Raw genomic sequence first — 13580 nt, forward strand, 5'->3', positions numbered from 1 at the left:
ATATTTGGATAATACGCTATCATCTCTTCTTGCATTGTTATGAGGATGACACAGGGCAGACTAGGAATTAGTGAGGGAAACACAGGAAGGAAAAGGAATAGGCCAATATGGAAACAAAGGAAAGGATATGCTGCTAGGCTGAACGAGGAAAGAGGTAAAATAACAGAGAGAGAGAGAGACGAAAGAGTCACAGCAGCAGAAAGTTCAAGTGGAATATGATTTCCTTAATTCTCCAACCTTTCTCATATAGAGGAAAAAAGCCAGCATTTGCAGAGACAACTGATGAAATCACCGATTGGTGTGGCTGAGCCCTTTCCTTGCAAAGAGAGCTGTAAGATAGGGACTTGAGAGATCTATTTTTTTAATTTAGCATTTATATTTTATGGTCTTTTGTAGGGAAAGGGGTAGACTTTCAGGGCTGATTGAGGTCTAGAAAGAGAATAGATTGTGATGTAATTAGGGATGAGAAGAAAAGGTAAAGGCTTTCCTATAGACTCTATGACCTGAATGTGGTGGGAAAGATTAGGGTTGATGGATATTTCCATAGCAAAAAATGCAGGTGTGTTCTTAATTTGGATTTGCTAACCTGAGCTAGATCATTCAGATTAAATCAGATAAACCAAAGCAATTTGAGAGCCCTCACTGTTATTTTAACCTGAATTGGCCAGCCCCACTTAAAAGCGCATATTTGTAGAATTGCCCTGTGCTAGGCAGCCATACCCATGTTCTTATTTGCTTCGGGAAGCATCTCTGTACAGTCACTGTCAGAGGGTTAGGCTTTGGCTGTGCTGCAAGCCCTGAGCTCTTGTGTGTAGCTGTGCTGGCCCAGGAGTGAACTGGAGAGATTGCTGGAGTTGCCCAGGATCAGACAGGGAGTCTGGCAGAGACAGGGACTGAGTGGAGGCCTCTTGAACTGCAGCCCAGCGCGTGGGATTGGATAAGCAGAACACTTAATATTGGGTTTCTGTTGAGAATACGCACAATTATGAACACTAAATTTCTTTCCCAGGAGCATTCCCCAGTACTGATTTAAAACGTACTGTTTCCACAAATATTCCTGCCAGAAAATTAATTTGTTAAAATATTCGTTGAAAGCAAATATGGAAGCGGGGCTGGCACAGAGCTGAAGCAAATTAATGTTAAGGATTCAAATGAATATTAAATCTCTTTTGCAATAGTACATTCCTGTCTCTAATTATGACTCTGGGTGAGTAGATGACTCTGTAAAGTCACTCCTGGAAGGTGTACATACAGCAATCAGTGTGATAACAGCCTTGCAGATCGAAGTGGGTGGATGACTTGAGCAGTATGGTAATGACATATGGAGCCTTCCCTATCTTAGAGACGAATTCCTATCTAGCTCAGACCAATAGTGGGGTGAGCATTATTGCTTGTGGAGAAGTTCTGTAACACAGAGATACCCAGAAGCTGTCATATGTCGGGAAATGCGCCACAGCCTTGCCAGGTCCAGGCAGGAAGCCAGGCCTGAGCAGTTAGACTCCGTGGGCAATAGCCTCCTGTTGAGATACTGGCACGGATGGGAACTGCCGTGAAAAGGAGGTGACCGCCCATTCAAGCATACTCCAGACTTCTCTTGGTGGCTTTCATTTAAGGCCAGACACCCTTTTAGGTACTTGAAGCAAACACAAGATTTTGGGCTAAAATAAAGAAGGATTTTGAGATGTAATGGCCTCTGATACACAGGTCATCAGCCTGCATGATCTAAGGGTCTGCAGGCTGTGGAGAAGCCTGCCTGGTACAGGCTGGCTTGCCTGCACCCATTGCGGTAGAGCTGTGTTGGTTCCCAGTAGCCAGGCTCTGGTGCTGTGTCTTGCAGGCTCCTGCCCAGCACTCATAGCCAGCTGCATGGTGCATGTGCCAATTTGTCAGGAAAACAGCTCCCACCATCTTTCTTTCTTCCCCCCCCCCGCCTCCCTTGCCTCTTGCTCCTTTGATGCTCATATAAATGGCCTTTTATTTTATGATAGGTGGCTTTGGCTTTATCTTCCTTGTGCTATTCATTTTTCTTCAGCCACTTTAACTTTCCCCTCCTTGCTTCCCTGCCGTCCCCACTCCTTTCCTCTCCTTCCTCCACATTTTATGCCAGTAGATGGTGGTATTCAGCAAGTTCTTTGAGTGCCAGTGTAGCTCCCTCTGTCACTAGCTGGCAGTCCAGCTCAGCAGTAGGAAGAGCTGTTAATGTGTGCAGGAGTTTGTCTGTGGCTGGGTGACTGTCACAGTGGTGACCTGCATGAGCAAGAAGCACAAGTTCTGCTAAGTTACTCTTTATTTTCCTTCTTGTTAGGCCTGTGAAAGAGCTGTCAGATTGACAAAGAGTCCTAAACATCACCAGGGGAATCAATTATTTGTTGTGATGTATGGGATTTGGGAGAACTTTGTGTACGCATTTCTGTGGAGTTACTCAACCAGCTGGCAGAGGGTGATGTTGGTTTTGTAGCCTGCTGTCTGACAAAAAATTAGGGCTGGAAATGAGGGAACATATTTCTGAACAAGATTATCACTGGTGAAATAGTAGGTCTCGGGCCTGGATGCCCAATGCAGGACAACTGGATTATAAAAACTCGGACCCCTTTAAACTATCTTGTCAGGCACCAAAGAATTGAAATTCATGGTACTTCAGCAAGTGAGTTCTCAGCGAGCCTCACCCCTGCTTAAGGGCAGGATTTGCAGCAAGAGGTTGGCTGAAGGTTTTCCTCTTAACATGGATAGCATAACGGGACTATGCATGCTTTGCACCATACGTTATGTGACCAATGAAGAGCCTTAATCCAAAGTGACAGTGCGCTGCTCTGTAGGTAAAGGTGCGGAAAGCATTCTCTTCCACATCTTCATTTCATATGTATTATTAATTCATGTGACATCCGTATCCCTCTTTGGAAATGATTTTTATACCAGGACCCTGGTGCTTATTTGAGTCAATGGGAAGGCTGTATAGAAGTTATAGAAATTGGATAGAAATTATGTTAAGGATTAAAGCAAAGATTTTAAAATTTTTTTGTGGGAGTAGTGTACAAAATTCCTTCTGAAAGAGAATGGGCAGCAGTACAAGCAGCACATGTACTTTCTAGGTGCTGTCAGTTCTTGTTCTGCTCTGTGATGCTTCCTGAAAAATCCAACCAGCACTGGCCAAAGTTTTTTTAAAAAAGAAATACTTTGAGTGTGAAACTCTTCTTGCCTTGCTTTTAACATCTCCCTGTAGTTCTCGCATGTTCTGCCTGTGGCTTTGCAGCTCTTTCCATCCCAAGCCCCTTTTGGGCATGCTTGAGTAGGAATAGCATTTATTCCTTTCTCCGAGTTTGGAATTTGGACTCTCTTCCTATGGAGAGCTCGACTCCAGCAGCAGATCTGAAATAAATTTGCTTCTTAATATTGAGATTATCATTAGTCAGTTAAGAGCAGCCAGAAAATAAGAACTAAAATGTTGAGGTGTGATGCTTTGATAAGCTTCTGGCTGGAAAATTACTAATTCAACTACATGGAAAAAACGTGGAGAAATCTGAAGTGGTGTGCTGTTTTGGGTGTCTGTTTTAAGAGATTTTGCCGGTCTCTGGTATTCAAGAGTTGCTCAGTACTTACTTTCTATAACAAGTTGTTTTAAACATTTTTACCTGAGAAACAAGTACTTTGCTGATCTGAAGCAAGAGTCACTTGACCTTAGAAACCTTAAACATAAACCTTAGAAAGACCTTGTGCCTCGCTGCAAGAATTGCTGTGTTTTTGATGCCCCAACCTGTTGTTGAAAATATGCTTATCTCTTTTTAGTAATGTACCTCAGCAAGGTATCTTGTCCCAGGAAGTGTCTCACTCTCTTTTTCAGTTGCAGCACACTATTGTTTCTTGTTCTAGCAAGGAATGTTTCATAGCCAATGTGTCTCCTTCCCATTCTTTCTCCCCTTTGTCATTCCCTGGGGCTTTACCAGCCCAGTTGATAAACGTTCATCAGCATACTGTAGATTACCTCATCCTAAGATAAGAACTCAATACACAATTACAATTCTATTTCTAAATAACAGTGGGCCAGGCTGTCACGCCTTTACTCTTCCTAAATAGCACCCACAGTTCACTAGTAGAGTGGCTTGAAATCAAAATGCCATTCCATGGGGGGTAAGAATATTTGAACTGAGCCCCAGAGTCAAGTCCAGTGGATTTTAATTCAGTATTACTTTTTCAGAACTTCCCTTCTTTAATTTTCATCTAGTTTTCACGGATATATTCCAAAGATTGCTGTCCCACATCTGAAGGTCTTTGAATATCTGTAAAATCATGTTCTCTAAGATCCCAAGATGAATGATATCCGTGTCTCGTAAATGTTAGCAATGTTAGTAATGCTGCCTTGTCTCCACATGTATTAGCAATAGGACTGCTTTAGAGATGTCTTTTCCATGCGGAAAAATACAATTCAAGAATCCCTTCCTCTGCTATTTTTGATGTATGTTTTATGCAAATTTTTTTTGTGAGAGGGTTGCAACTAGAAACAAAAGCAAGAACTAATATAAAGGGGAATTTCAACATCTGAAATAATGTTTTGTTTTTTAATCAAAGATACTTTCTGATCCACAATCAAAGTGTTTAGTTTGGGATTTTCATTGAAATTGAGTTTTCAATGAAAACTCCAAAATTTTGTCAACAGTTGAATTGTGTTAGTTAAAGAAGCCAACATCCTTCAACAGAAAAATCTTGCCCAGTTCTAATCAGCAATGCTTTTGGATCCTGCAGAAGTCCCCTTCAATCAATGAAAAGACATAATCAGCTCTCGACTTGCTTCTGTTCATGTAACTGTGGCCAACATTGCTGCTGCTCTATCAAATGATCCTGCTGAGAACAAACCTTCCTCAATGTGGGGTCGAAATTGCCAGTAGTGCATTATAGCATGGATGGAGCGGAGCCAGTGTTTGTAACAGTAATGTCTGCAAACTTGAGGTTGATTTCCAGAAAAACATCTCAGGACAGCTGAGAAACATTTCACAAATCCTGAATCTAGTTCTCCTTTGGAGGAGAGAGCTGTAGCATGAGTAGGACCCATTTCTAACCTATTTGCCCACCGAAATTCTGCTCTCCACCCTATTGGAAGCAGCAGACCCCATTGTGGAAGCACGTGTGCTGGATACTGGTCCTCTCCCTTGTTCCCTGCGCTGGGTTCAGAGGGATTGCTCCTGGGCAAGGGCTTGTCCATGTGAATAATATGTCACAGACAGGTTTCTAATGAGCTGTTAATTTTAGGATTCCTGGCTAATTGCCAGGTAGACACATGACTGACTTTATAGTAAGTACAGCTCACTTCAGCCACTAGAACTGTCAACTAGCATTGCTAACCCAAAGCATTAAGAAGTCATGAGTCAAGCCTCTCAAATCATAGCACTGGTTAAAAATGACGAGATTTTGTAAATAATGCCTTCTGGGCATTATTTGACTGGTGATTATTCAGGTTCATGTTTCTGTATTTCATTTTCTGCAGCTGTGGGAATTAGAGTTTTACTATTTTGTTTTTTCTAATAGCAGCTCTGATCATCACCTGCTAGCTTGTTACACCCATGTCTGCATTCATAGAGTCTTCATATAGGTCTTAAAAATAAAATTGGCAGAGAGGCTTCTGCCTTCTGGCCTCTCCAATTTTACTCCCGAATTTGAGCATAACTTGCCCTGAAAACTTTAAAGACAAGCATCTGGAGTAATTTGGAAGATACTTGGTTTAGACATTTCCAGGTTATAGGGCTGGCGATTCCTTATCATTCTAACTTGGTTCACATGGCATGAGATAGAGATTACAGTCTGGGAAGTTATATAATCTGGTGAAGATTATATGGTCCAGTGTGAGTATCATCCATGTTAAGTGTGCCAATAAAGCCTGCCATGCTTTCTTAAAATGTACGTCAGATGCCGGCACACACGTGCTCCCAGTGAAGGCAATGAGGGGAATGTAAATCCTCATGGGGCACATCCAGCATCTTTGTTAGATAATTTACTGCATATCTACAAATATATAATATATTTTAGATGAGTAACTTTTAAGAAGATATTGGATGTTTTACAATATTCTCTCTCAGAGCCTATTTCTGTAAAACTTTTTAATCATTTCTTAGTCAGACCAAATTCAACAGAAGTTTTGCCTGAGTAAGGAGTGTGGAAGGGATCTCTTCAGGGGCTTGGAGGTTTTCCTGTGGGTGAGCACATCTGTGTGTGAGTACATCCTGCAGTGAATACTTTATGAATCACACACATCTTTCAGTTCAAGGGGCTGACCATTTCCAAAAGGATGTCTGAGTAGGCCTGCTGTTGTGTAATATTCCAGGCTCATCAAATTGGAGTTTTGGTGAGCATTGGGTGAGGAATAGCAAGTGGTGACACCTGTAGGAGAACATCCTGTGATATAATAGGCACTACAATGTCCCTCCTAAAAGGGATTCTTTGCTTTCCTCACAGGTCTTCCTTTTTCCCAGCTTTTATCCACTTTGATATTCAGGAAGGTGTTCTGCCTGAAAGGCAGTTTTTATAGTAGGGAGGTACTAATGCAGGGCAGAATGGAGGGCCACGCCATTATTTTCTCTTTTTGTTGCTGACTGTTTAAGTGAAAGGGATTTCCTTTTCAGAAAGTATCTTTGATAGTTATGAAAAGCTAAATAGTGTCAGAATGAGGCTCCTCTTCAGTCCCTGCCCTCCCTGTTGTGCACCTCTGCACAAGATGAGGAGTCCACATAAACCAAATGAAGCTGCAAGCTCTCTTTCCAGTTTGAAGGCGGCAAGGGAGAAAGTACTTAATTCCTGCTGCCTGGGACTTATTGGTAAAATGCCAGTTTTTGAAGAGTCCCAGACTTGCTCTGGGAACTTCTCTGGTAACCAAAGATGTACAGGTGGTTTCTCTTGTATTCCAGGACTCTCCAGGTGTGTGCAAAGTATAAAACAGGCACTGATGCTGAACAGATATCCATGCCAGCTCCTGTCCTTTCATCTGAAGTTGGTAAGGAACCTCCTTTGAAAAGTTTTTTTACTAGAAGAAAGAAAGTCTCTCTCAAGGATCAGTGCCACCACAGGGAAAGGAAATGGCTCATAACACAAGACATCTCACATCTCCATCTCTTTCATCCCCTACCAGAAGCCCTACTGTACTTCAGCACCTGAAGTATCCTCAAATGCAGCATGTACTATCTTGTATTAGGCTTCCCTAGATACTGTAACATGCAAGAGGAGCTTCAAGGGCTTTCGACTGAAGGCAAGGTAGTGGTTAGGTGGTGGATTTCATAACCCCAAACCCACTACACTTGTGTGTAGAAGTCTCTGTTTTGCTAGCAGGACTGAGAACAGCAGCAGATGGACATTTTGGGGTCAAAGCTTTCTACAGGGAAATAAAGTAGGAATGCTTTTTCTCAAGACATCCCTCTGTGAAAACTCTGAAATTCCATCAAAATGCATTGCTTTTCTAAAGACAAAACATCAGATTGTTTCCTAGGTCTTTCTTATTTGCGTTTTCTTTTTCCTTTTGTCAAAAAAATTGTCAGCAGGACATTACTGCATTTGAAAACACAGGAAATGTTTTTGTTTCTTTAAAACTTTTGGTAGAAAATACCTCTCACTTTCCTTCTAGTTGTGATCTGAATCTCGTCTGTGCTTCTCAGGTGTTATCTATATCTAATCTGAACAGGCACACAGAGATACTTGAAGCTGTCACATTGGCAGATGTATTTGAAAAGCATTCCCTGGAACAAACTCAGCGCAAGTCGGTGGTGGGGGAAGGGAGAGTAAAACTTAATTTTAAGCTGTTTGGGAGAGGCACTGTCATTACGTTCTGTATGCATTAAATGCAAACACAGAACAGGTTCAGGTCTGTGGCTGGTGCTCTTAGGTGTGACAGCAGTACAAATGAAATAATAATATCAAGTAATCTCAGTTGGTCATTAACCCTGCAGTAAAAGCCTGTTTCATTTGCCAGGTAGGAGCACTCAGGGACCTCAGCTAAAATTGGCACCTTATTGTGCTAAGCACACACAGACACCTAATTAAAGACAGTCCCTTTCAATGAAGTGTTTTTTGGTATAGATGGGCAAGACAGATAAAGGATGGGAGTAAGAAAGCATAATTATCCCCATTTCACAGATGGGGAGCTGAGGAACTCTGATCGCACAGGGACTCTGCCGTGGGTTTTCTGTGCTGGAGACATGCTGTGAGTTAGTAGGGTCTTACACCCTAGCCCTGTGCTTCAGCCACAAGACCATCCTTCCTCTGCAGAAGGATGCGTCGAGTTTCTTCTTGCTTAAATAGAAACCTCAATTTGCATTTTCCTTGTTCCTCTTTTAAAAAAAGCTCCCTGACCATTTTGGTTTCTCTCATCCTCTCAGAGTGTTAGTCATCATTTAAAATACACACAATGATTAAAATGAGTCTGATCATGTTCAAGTACAATATTTCAGGGAGGCTACTTGGTATGACTTGCATGAGGACATGAAATGCCAGAAGGACCAGTACAATCAACAGCAAACTTCTGTGCCAAAAAGAGTGGGTGGGGTCATGTGCCGTATACAAGGGATTCATAAATGTTTACTATAATTTGCTGCCTGGTTATATTTGACCTCTGTGGGTTGGCACATGGACTGATTTATTGCCTCCATGCTATCTTAATTACTAAGGACACAGCTGAGAGCTTTTTAAAATTAAAAGTGACTTATTTTGCTCAATTACTTAAGTGCAGAGGCTCAAGCACAGATGCAGTTGTATTTTTCTATCAAGAGAATATACGATTCATATAGCCAGTTACACTTGTTGGTGATTCTCCCAGATGCTGGACTTTAGGTTTGTGCAGATGCAGGCACTTGACACTGGCTCATACGGAGATGTTTACCAAGACTTTGCAAACTTTTCTTTCCCCCACTGCTGGTCCTGCTTACAAAACTTTGCTCTTTCGGGTCCCAGCTGGAACTGGAAGGCAAAATGAGGAAAGTCTCTGAAAGGTTGCTCCAAGTGTTTTTCTAGCCCAGCTGGATGCAGGTATTATTGGAGACCTCATGAGAAGGATTATTCCAACAAAATTTTCACCCTGCCTTCATGGACTAAGGGATACAAACAAGTTTTAAATAAGTATCCAAACTTCTGCTTGCTTAGCCAAACTCAAACACTGAAGCTTTTGATGCAGCCCTGCTAACGCGTACATTGTTGGACCATTTTGAATGTGTGACATTAAGCAGTTATGTAGCAGGTCAGCAGGAATTCACAAGTGCTTGGACTTAATTTTTTCATAGCTCTCATTTTGAAAATGTGTCTGAATAATCGGGTCCAGACGTTAGGGAAGCTGGATTTCTGTCATCTATAGCCCTGTCTTGACTTTTGCAAATTTAGGCAAAGATTATGAGAAGTGGTTTGCAAGTTCTCTGTCTGGGACTTGAGACTTCCTCAAAGGGTCTAGCTTTCAGACGCCCTTTCAGTGTAGCCCCTAAAAAATGAAGAGTCCAAATTGCTCTTACCTTTCTCTTACTATTGCACTTCTGTGTAGAGATAAGGTACATAACCATATCTAGGGATCTGAATTTGCAGATGCTCTAGCTGTGCTAGCTGTGCTAGAGCATAGTTGCAGACATAGATACTTCCAGGCTTTATTCTTATTTCACATTAGTTATGCTCACACATGACTCAGCTGCAGCTGGTGGCATTTTTCTTCACGTCAGATAGCAGTGCAGTGCAGTGCAGTGATTTTCAGCATCTGGTTCCAGGACCCCAAGCATCCTCCACAGGTTCTGAGACAAGTAAAACACTCAGTAAAGCAAACCTGTCAGAGGACATAAAGTCACTCTAAAGATGTTCACATCTCTTCTGTAAGTGGAAACAAGTTGTAAACTCTGAACTGGTATAAGAAAGGTCGTAATTCAATTTCTGTAAATCTCCATGATAGGTCATCTCATGCTCATTCCAGGATTTAAAATACATAATGCAAAGAGCATCTTCATACAAAAGTGTGTTTCTCTCCCTTTAACAGATCACTTGTTGAGAAAGCAGCTAAAATAAATTCAAGCTATCCCAGTCCTAAGTCTATCTTCTCTTCCAGAGTGTGGGGAGGAAAAGGGAAGACTGAAATATCATAATGTTTGAGAGCTGCTAACAAAACTATGGCTGCTCTGGAACAAAACAGGCAGGCTGCAGGCAGGGAGGACCACCTCAGTACAGCCTTCTAGCCCCCTTGCTTCTTGCACACCTAGTGCATACTTCTGACGATACAGCATAGAGAGAGGAACGGTCCCCTGGTCACCCACTGTGCACCTACGTTGCAACTGGGAGGTGTGATTGCAGTGCAGATAATCAAATAACAACTAGCTTTAATCTTCACAGGGTTTAGGGCAGGCTGGACAAGCCTGCCCGGGACGTGGCGTGCATATTCAAGAGCTGGTGCCTGAACACTGTGTCTCCACTGCTTAAGGTATCCAAAGTAGCTAGATTGAAGCTGGTCGATGTGTTGCTGTTGTGCCTTTGACTGCAAGGCGGACAAAGTCACAGCTGCAAATTAAGGTGGTATAAGTTAACTTGAGCAGTAGGTATTCTCCAGCCAGAGTTACTATGGAGATGCTCCCAGTTCTGCACAAACCTCAGGTCCCATTGCTCTCACTGCTGTGCAGACAGGCAGCAAAACCAGCACTAGTTCCTCAAGAACTTGCAGTCCGAATGTGCAGGACATCTCTCTGTACAGGGAGAGATGGATCTGACAGTGGAATGACTTCTTAATGGTCATGCCAGAAAGCGAAAATGATCTGGAAACTTAGACCAAATTGCCAATCCAGACCCATAATAATAACAACAAATCATTTTCCCTAGGTCATTCACTGATAGCTAGGATCTGTTTATAGACCTATGTTACAAAAGAGTATTAAAACTGAAGACCTCATCATGGAGAAGAGAAAAGCAAGGGAAGGGCAAAAAACATTTGAAACTTGAGACAACAAAGGAGAGAAAACTGAAGTGTTAAGATGTAAATATGGATGATGTGTACACAGATATGCCTGGAATAGGGAACTGCGTCTGTGATTGTACAGTACCAAAGGAAGAATAAGGAACATGAAGCTTTCAAACAGGCCCCTGTAACAAGTTAGAACTAACCCTTGGAGCGAGATTGGAGGGAAATCAGCATTGTAGAAACCTAAAGAGCCAGTTAGTAGAGTTGTGTAATTAAACCTCAAGTCCAATGGCAGCAGAGTCCTGCATGAAATCATGACTCTACTGAAATCAGTGGCAAAAATCCCAGTGATGTCAGTGGAGCAGCTCCTGGCATTTACCCGTAGCAATCTCTACTGGTTCTGCTCATGAGCTGCGGGACTGTACATGGTACTGTAGTCTGCATGAAAAGCAAAGGCTAGTAATAGGTAGATTCACATGTGCACTGAAAGCATGTTTTTTCAGAAACATGGCTTTTTGATTAGGTGTGTTTCTTTTGAAAAGTGCTCGCTTTCTTTGGGAAGTGCCACTGTCACATCAAAAAATGAAACTCTTGAAAAGCAGTAAGTTTTCAGCTGAAGTAGATGACCATCCTGGAAAATGTCATTCGTCTCAAGAACCTGACCTGTAGAGTCAAAGGGAAGCACGATTTCATTTCCGATGGGACACCAAAGACACCATCTCGAAGCACAATATTAAGGGATTGGCTAGAATACTGCAGTGATGTTTTACCTCCACGTCAAATTTTTCAGCACAAAAACCCGTTCTGTTTTGTGAGCAATGCAGAAGCCGAACTCGGAGGCCTGCTTGGACAAAACCCTGTTTGTCCAGCTGCTGCACAGGAAAAATCAGCTTCTTCCCAGGATAAGCCAGCATCTTGCCGCCTCTCAGAAGGTGTATTGTCACCTCTCCAAGGGTAACAGCACCCCAGGCTGAGTCCCTGGATGCAGGAATTGGACCCGGGACCGACTGTTGTAGTCAGTAGAGGGGGACAGAGAGCCACACTAGGAGACGAGCCTGTGCTGGGCTTTACAGCTTTGTTAGTAGACGTGTGAGAAATGGCATTTTGTTCCGTGTTTTTACAGTGACTGATGCGCTGGAGTGTTGGTCTGTGAGTAGAGACCCTGTGTGCTTTGGTAATACAGATGGAAAATAATAGTTCAACAAAGGAGCATTGTTAGATAAATCTAACTTAAAATAAAGGCTGGGTTTGCAAAGCAAATTCAAAGCCATGACAGGCAAGACTTTTCATTTTATCTGCTGCTAAAAGGAAGATGCTTAAGGGCCTGTCTCCAAAGGGAAAATACTTGCTCATTTAATTGCATCTTTTCTGGCAAAGGGAGAGTGCATTATTATTATTTATTATTATTATTGTTGTTAGACATAGTAGAAACAGCTATGTGCTGTAAAATCCTTCATTGCAACCACATTGATTAGCACTAACTGAGAATGTAGTATAATATTAACACGAGGCACACAGGACTTGTTTGGCCTGTCCTGTTTGTTACTTAATTACACATGTATAAAGAAAGAGGCACAGCACCTGTAGAGATTCCCAGCACCTCCTGTTAAGCTGAGGCCAGAGCTGCAGTGTATGAGAGCAGTAACCAAATCCTGCAAGCATGTTTACATTTTGAACTTACCAAATCTTCCCAAGTGGAATGCAGGGTCCGGTTTCAGCCAAGGAACTGTTAGCAGTGAGTGAGAGTTAATGGATCAATCTGCTGTCTCTTGTCAGTGCTTTTACTGTTGACTTCTGGAATGTGTTTGATGAAAAGAAAGCAACTTCTTGAGACAGAAGATACAGATGTAGCATGTTAAGGTTGGGACCTACATGAACAATAAAGCAATGTTATCAGTGTTTTGCTTCCCTAGTGCTGCTTGCCAAAACTGACAATAGAATAGCAGCAAAGCATTTCTTTTTTTAACTACTATAACTGCACATTAACCATTTGCTCCGATTCTTTTTGGAGACACAGTCAGATGTTGTATTGGTGTTATAAGTGAAAGATGCCAGATTTAAATGGGAGCATGTTGCACAGCCCCCTGCTGCCTTTCTGTGGCCAGTGGAAGCTGCTTTCTGAAAAGCTGAATTAAAATGGAATTTGTAGGATCGTTCAGCCGAACCAAGCCTGCTGGCTCCCTGTGCTTTACATGCTGCCCACCAGCAGAACGTCTGGGCACCATGCGAATCTTAGGGGATGCACTCGTTCTCCCCGTATCCCGACAAGGCAGGCTGTTACCCAAATTGCAGTGTAATTTTGAGGCATGTGGGTTGTACCCACCCAGCAGAACATAGTGCTGTGTGGAGATACCCAGGGTAGCTCTGAGCGTGCTGTAGCTGGGAATGCTGTGGTGACAGCTATCCACAATCAGATTATATTCCACTTTTGGCTGAATAGTAGACCAACACCCGGATATTGCTCTTCTACCAGAGCCAGGTTGTTAAGAGTTAGCTCTGCTGTGCCCACTCGGTACTATGGATACCCTTGTGCTGTGTAGACATAACCACAGAGGCTAAAACCCAGATCCATCGAGGTATTTAGGCTTTTAACTCTCACTGAAATGAACAGGAGTTAAAAGCCTAAATACCTTTGGGGATTTGGGCCTAAGTGGCTTACAGAAAGCCTGTGGCACAGCAGAGACTCAGATAT

General features: G+C 42.5%; 1 protein-coding gene across 1 annotated transcript in view; it reads left to right on the forward strand.

The window, feature by feature from the left end:
- Window positions 1-6940: 6940 nt before the first annotated feature.
- The window catches only part of BMP2 (bone morphogenetic protein 2), a 67431-nt gene continuing 60791 nt past the window's right edge, over window positions 6941-13580 (forward strand). The window contains exon 1 of the mRNA XM_050893788.1: window positions 6941-6976. The gene's annotated coding sequence lies outside the window, so the exon portion shown is untranslated. The remainder of the gene's footprint in view (window positions 6977-13580) is intronic.

The sequence above is a fragment of the Gymnogyps californianus genome, chromosome 3, assembly GCF_018139145.2.
Source record: "Gymnogyps californianus isolate 813 chromosome 3, ASM1813914v2, whole genome shotgun sequence".
NCBI classification, from domain to species: domain Eukaryota; kingdom Metazoa; phylum Chordata; class Aves; order Accipitriformes; family Cathartidae; genus Gymnogyps; species Gymnogyps californianus.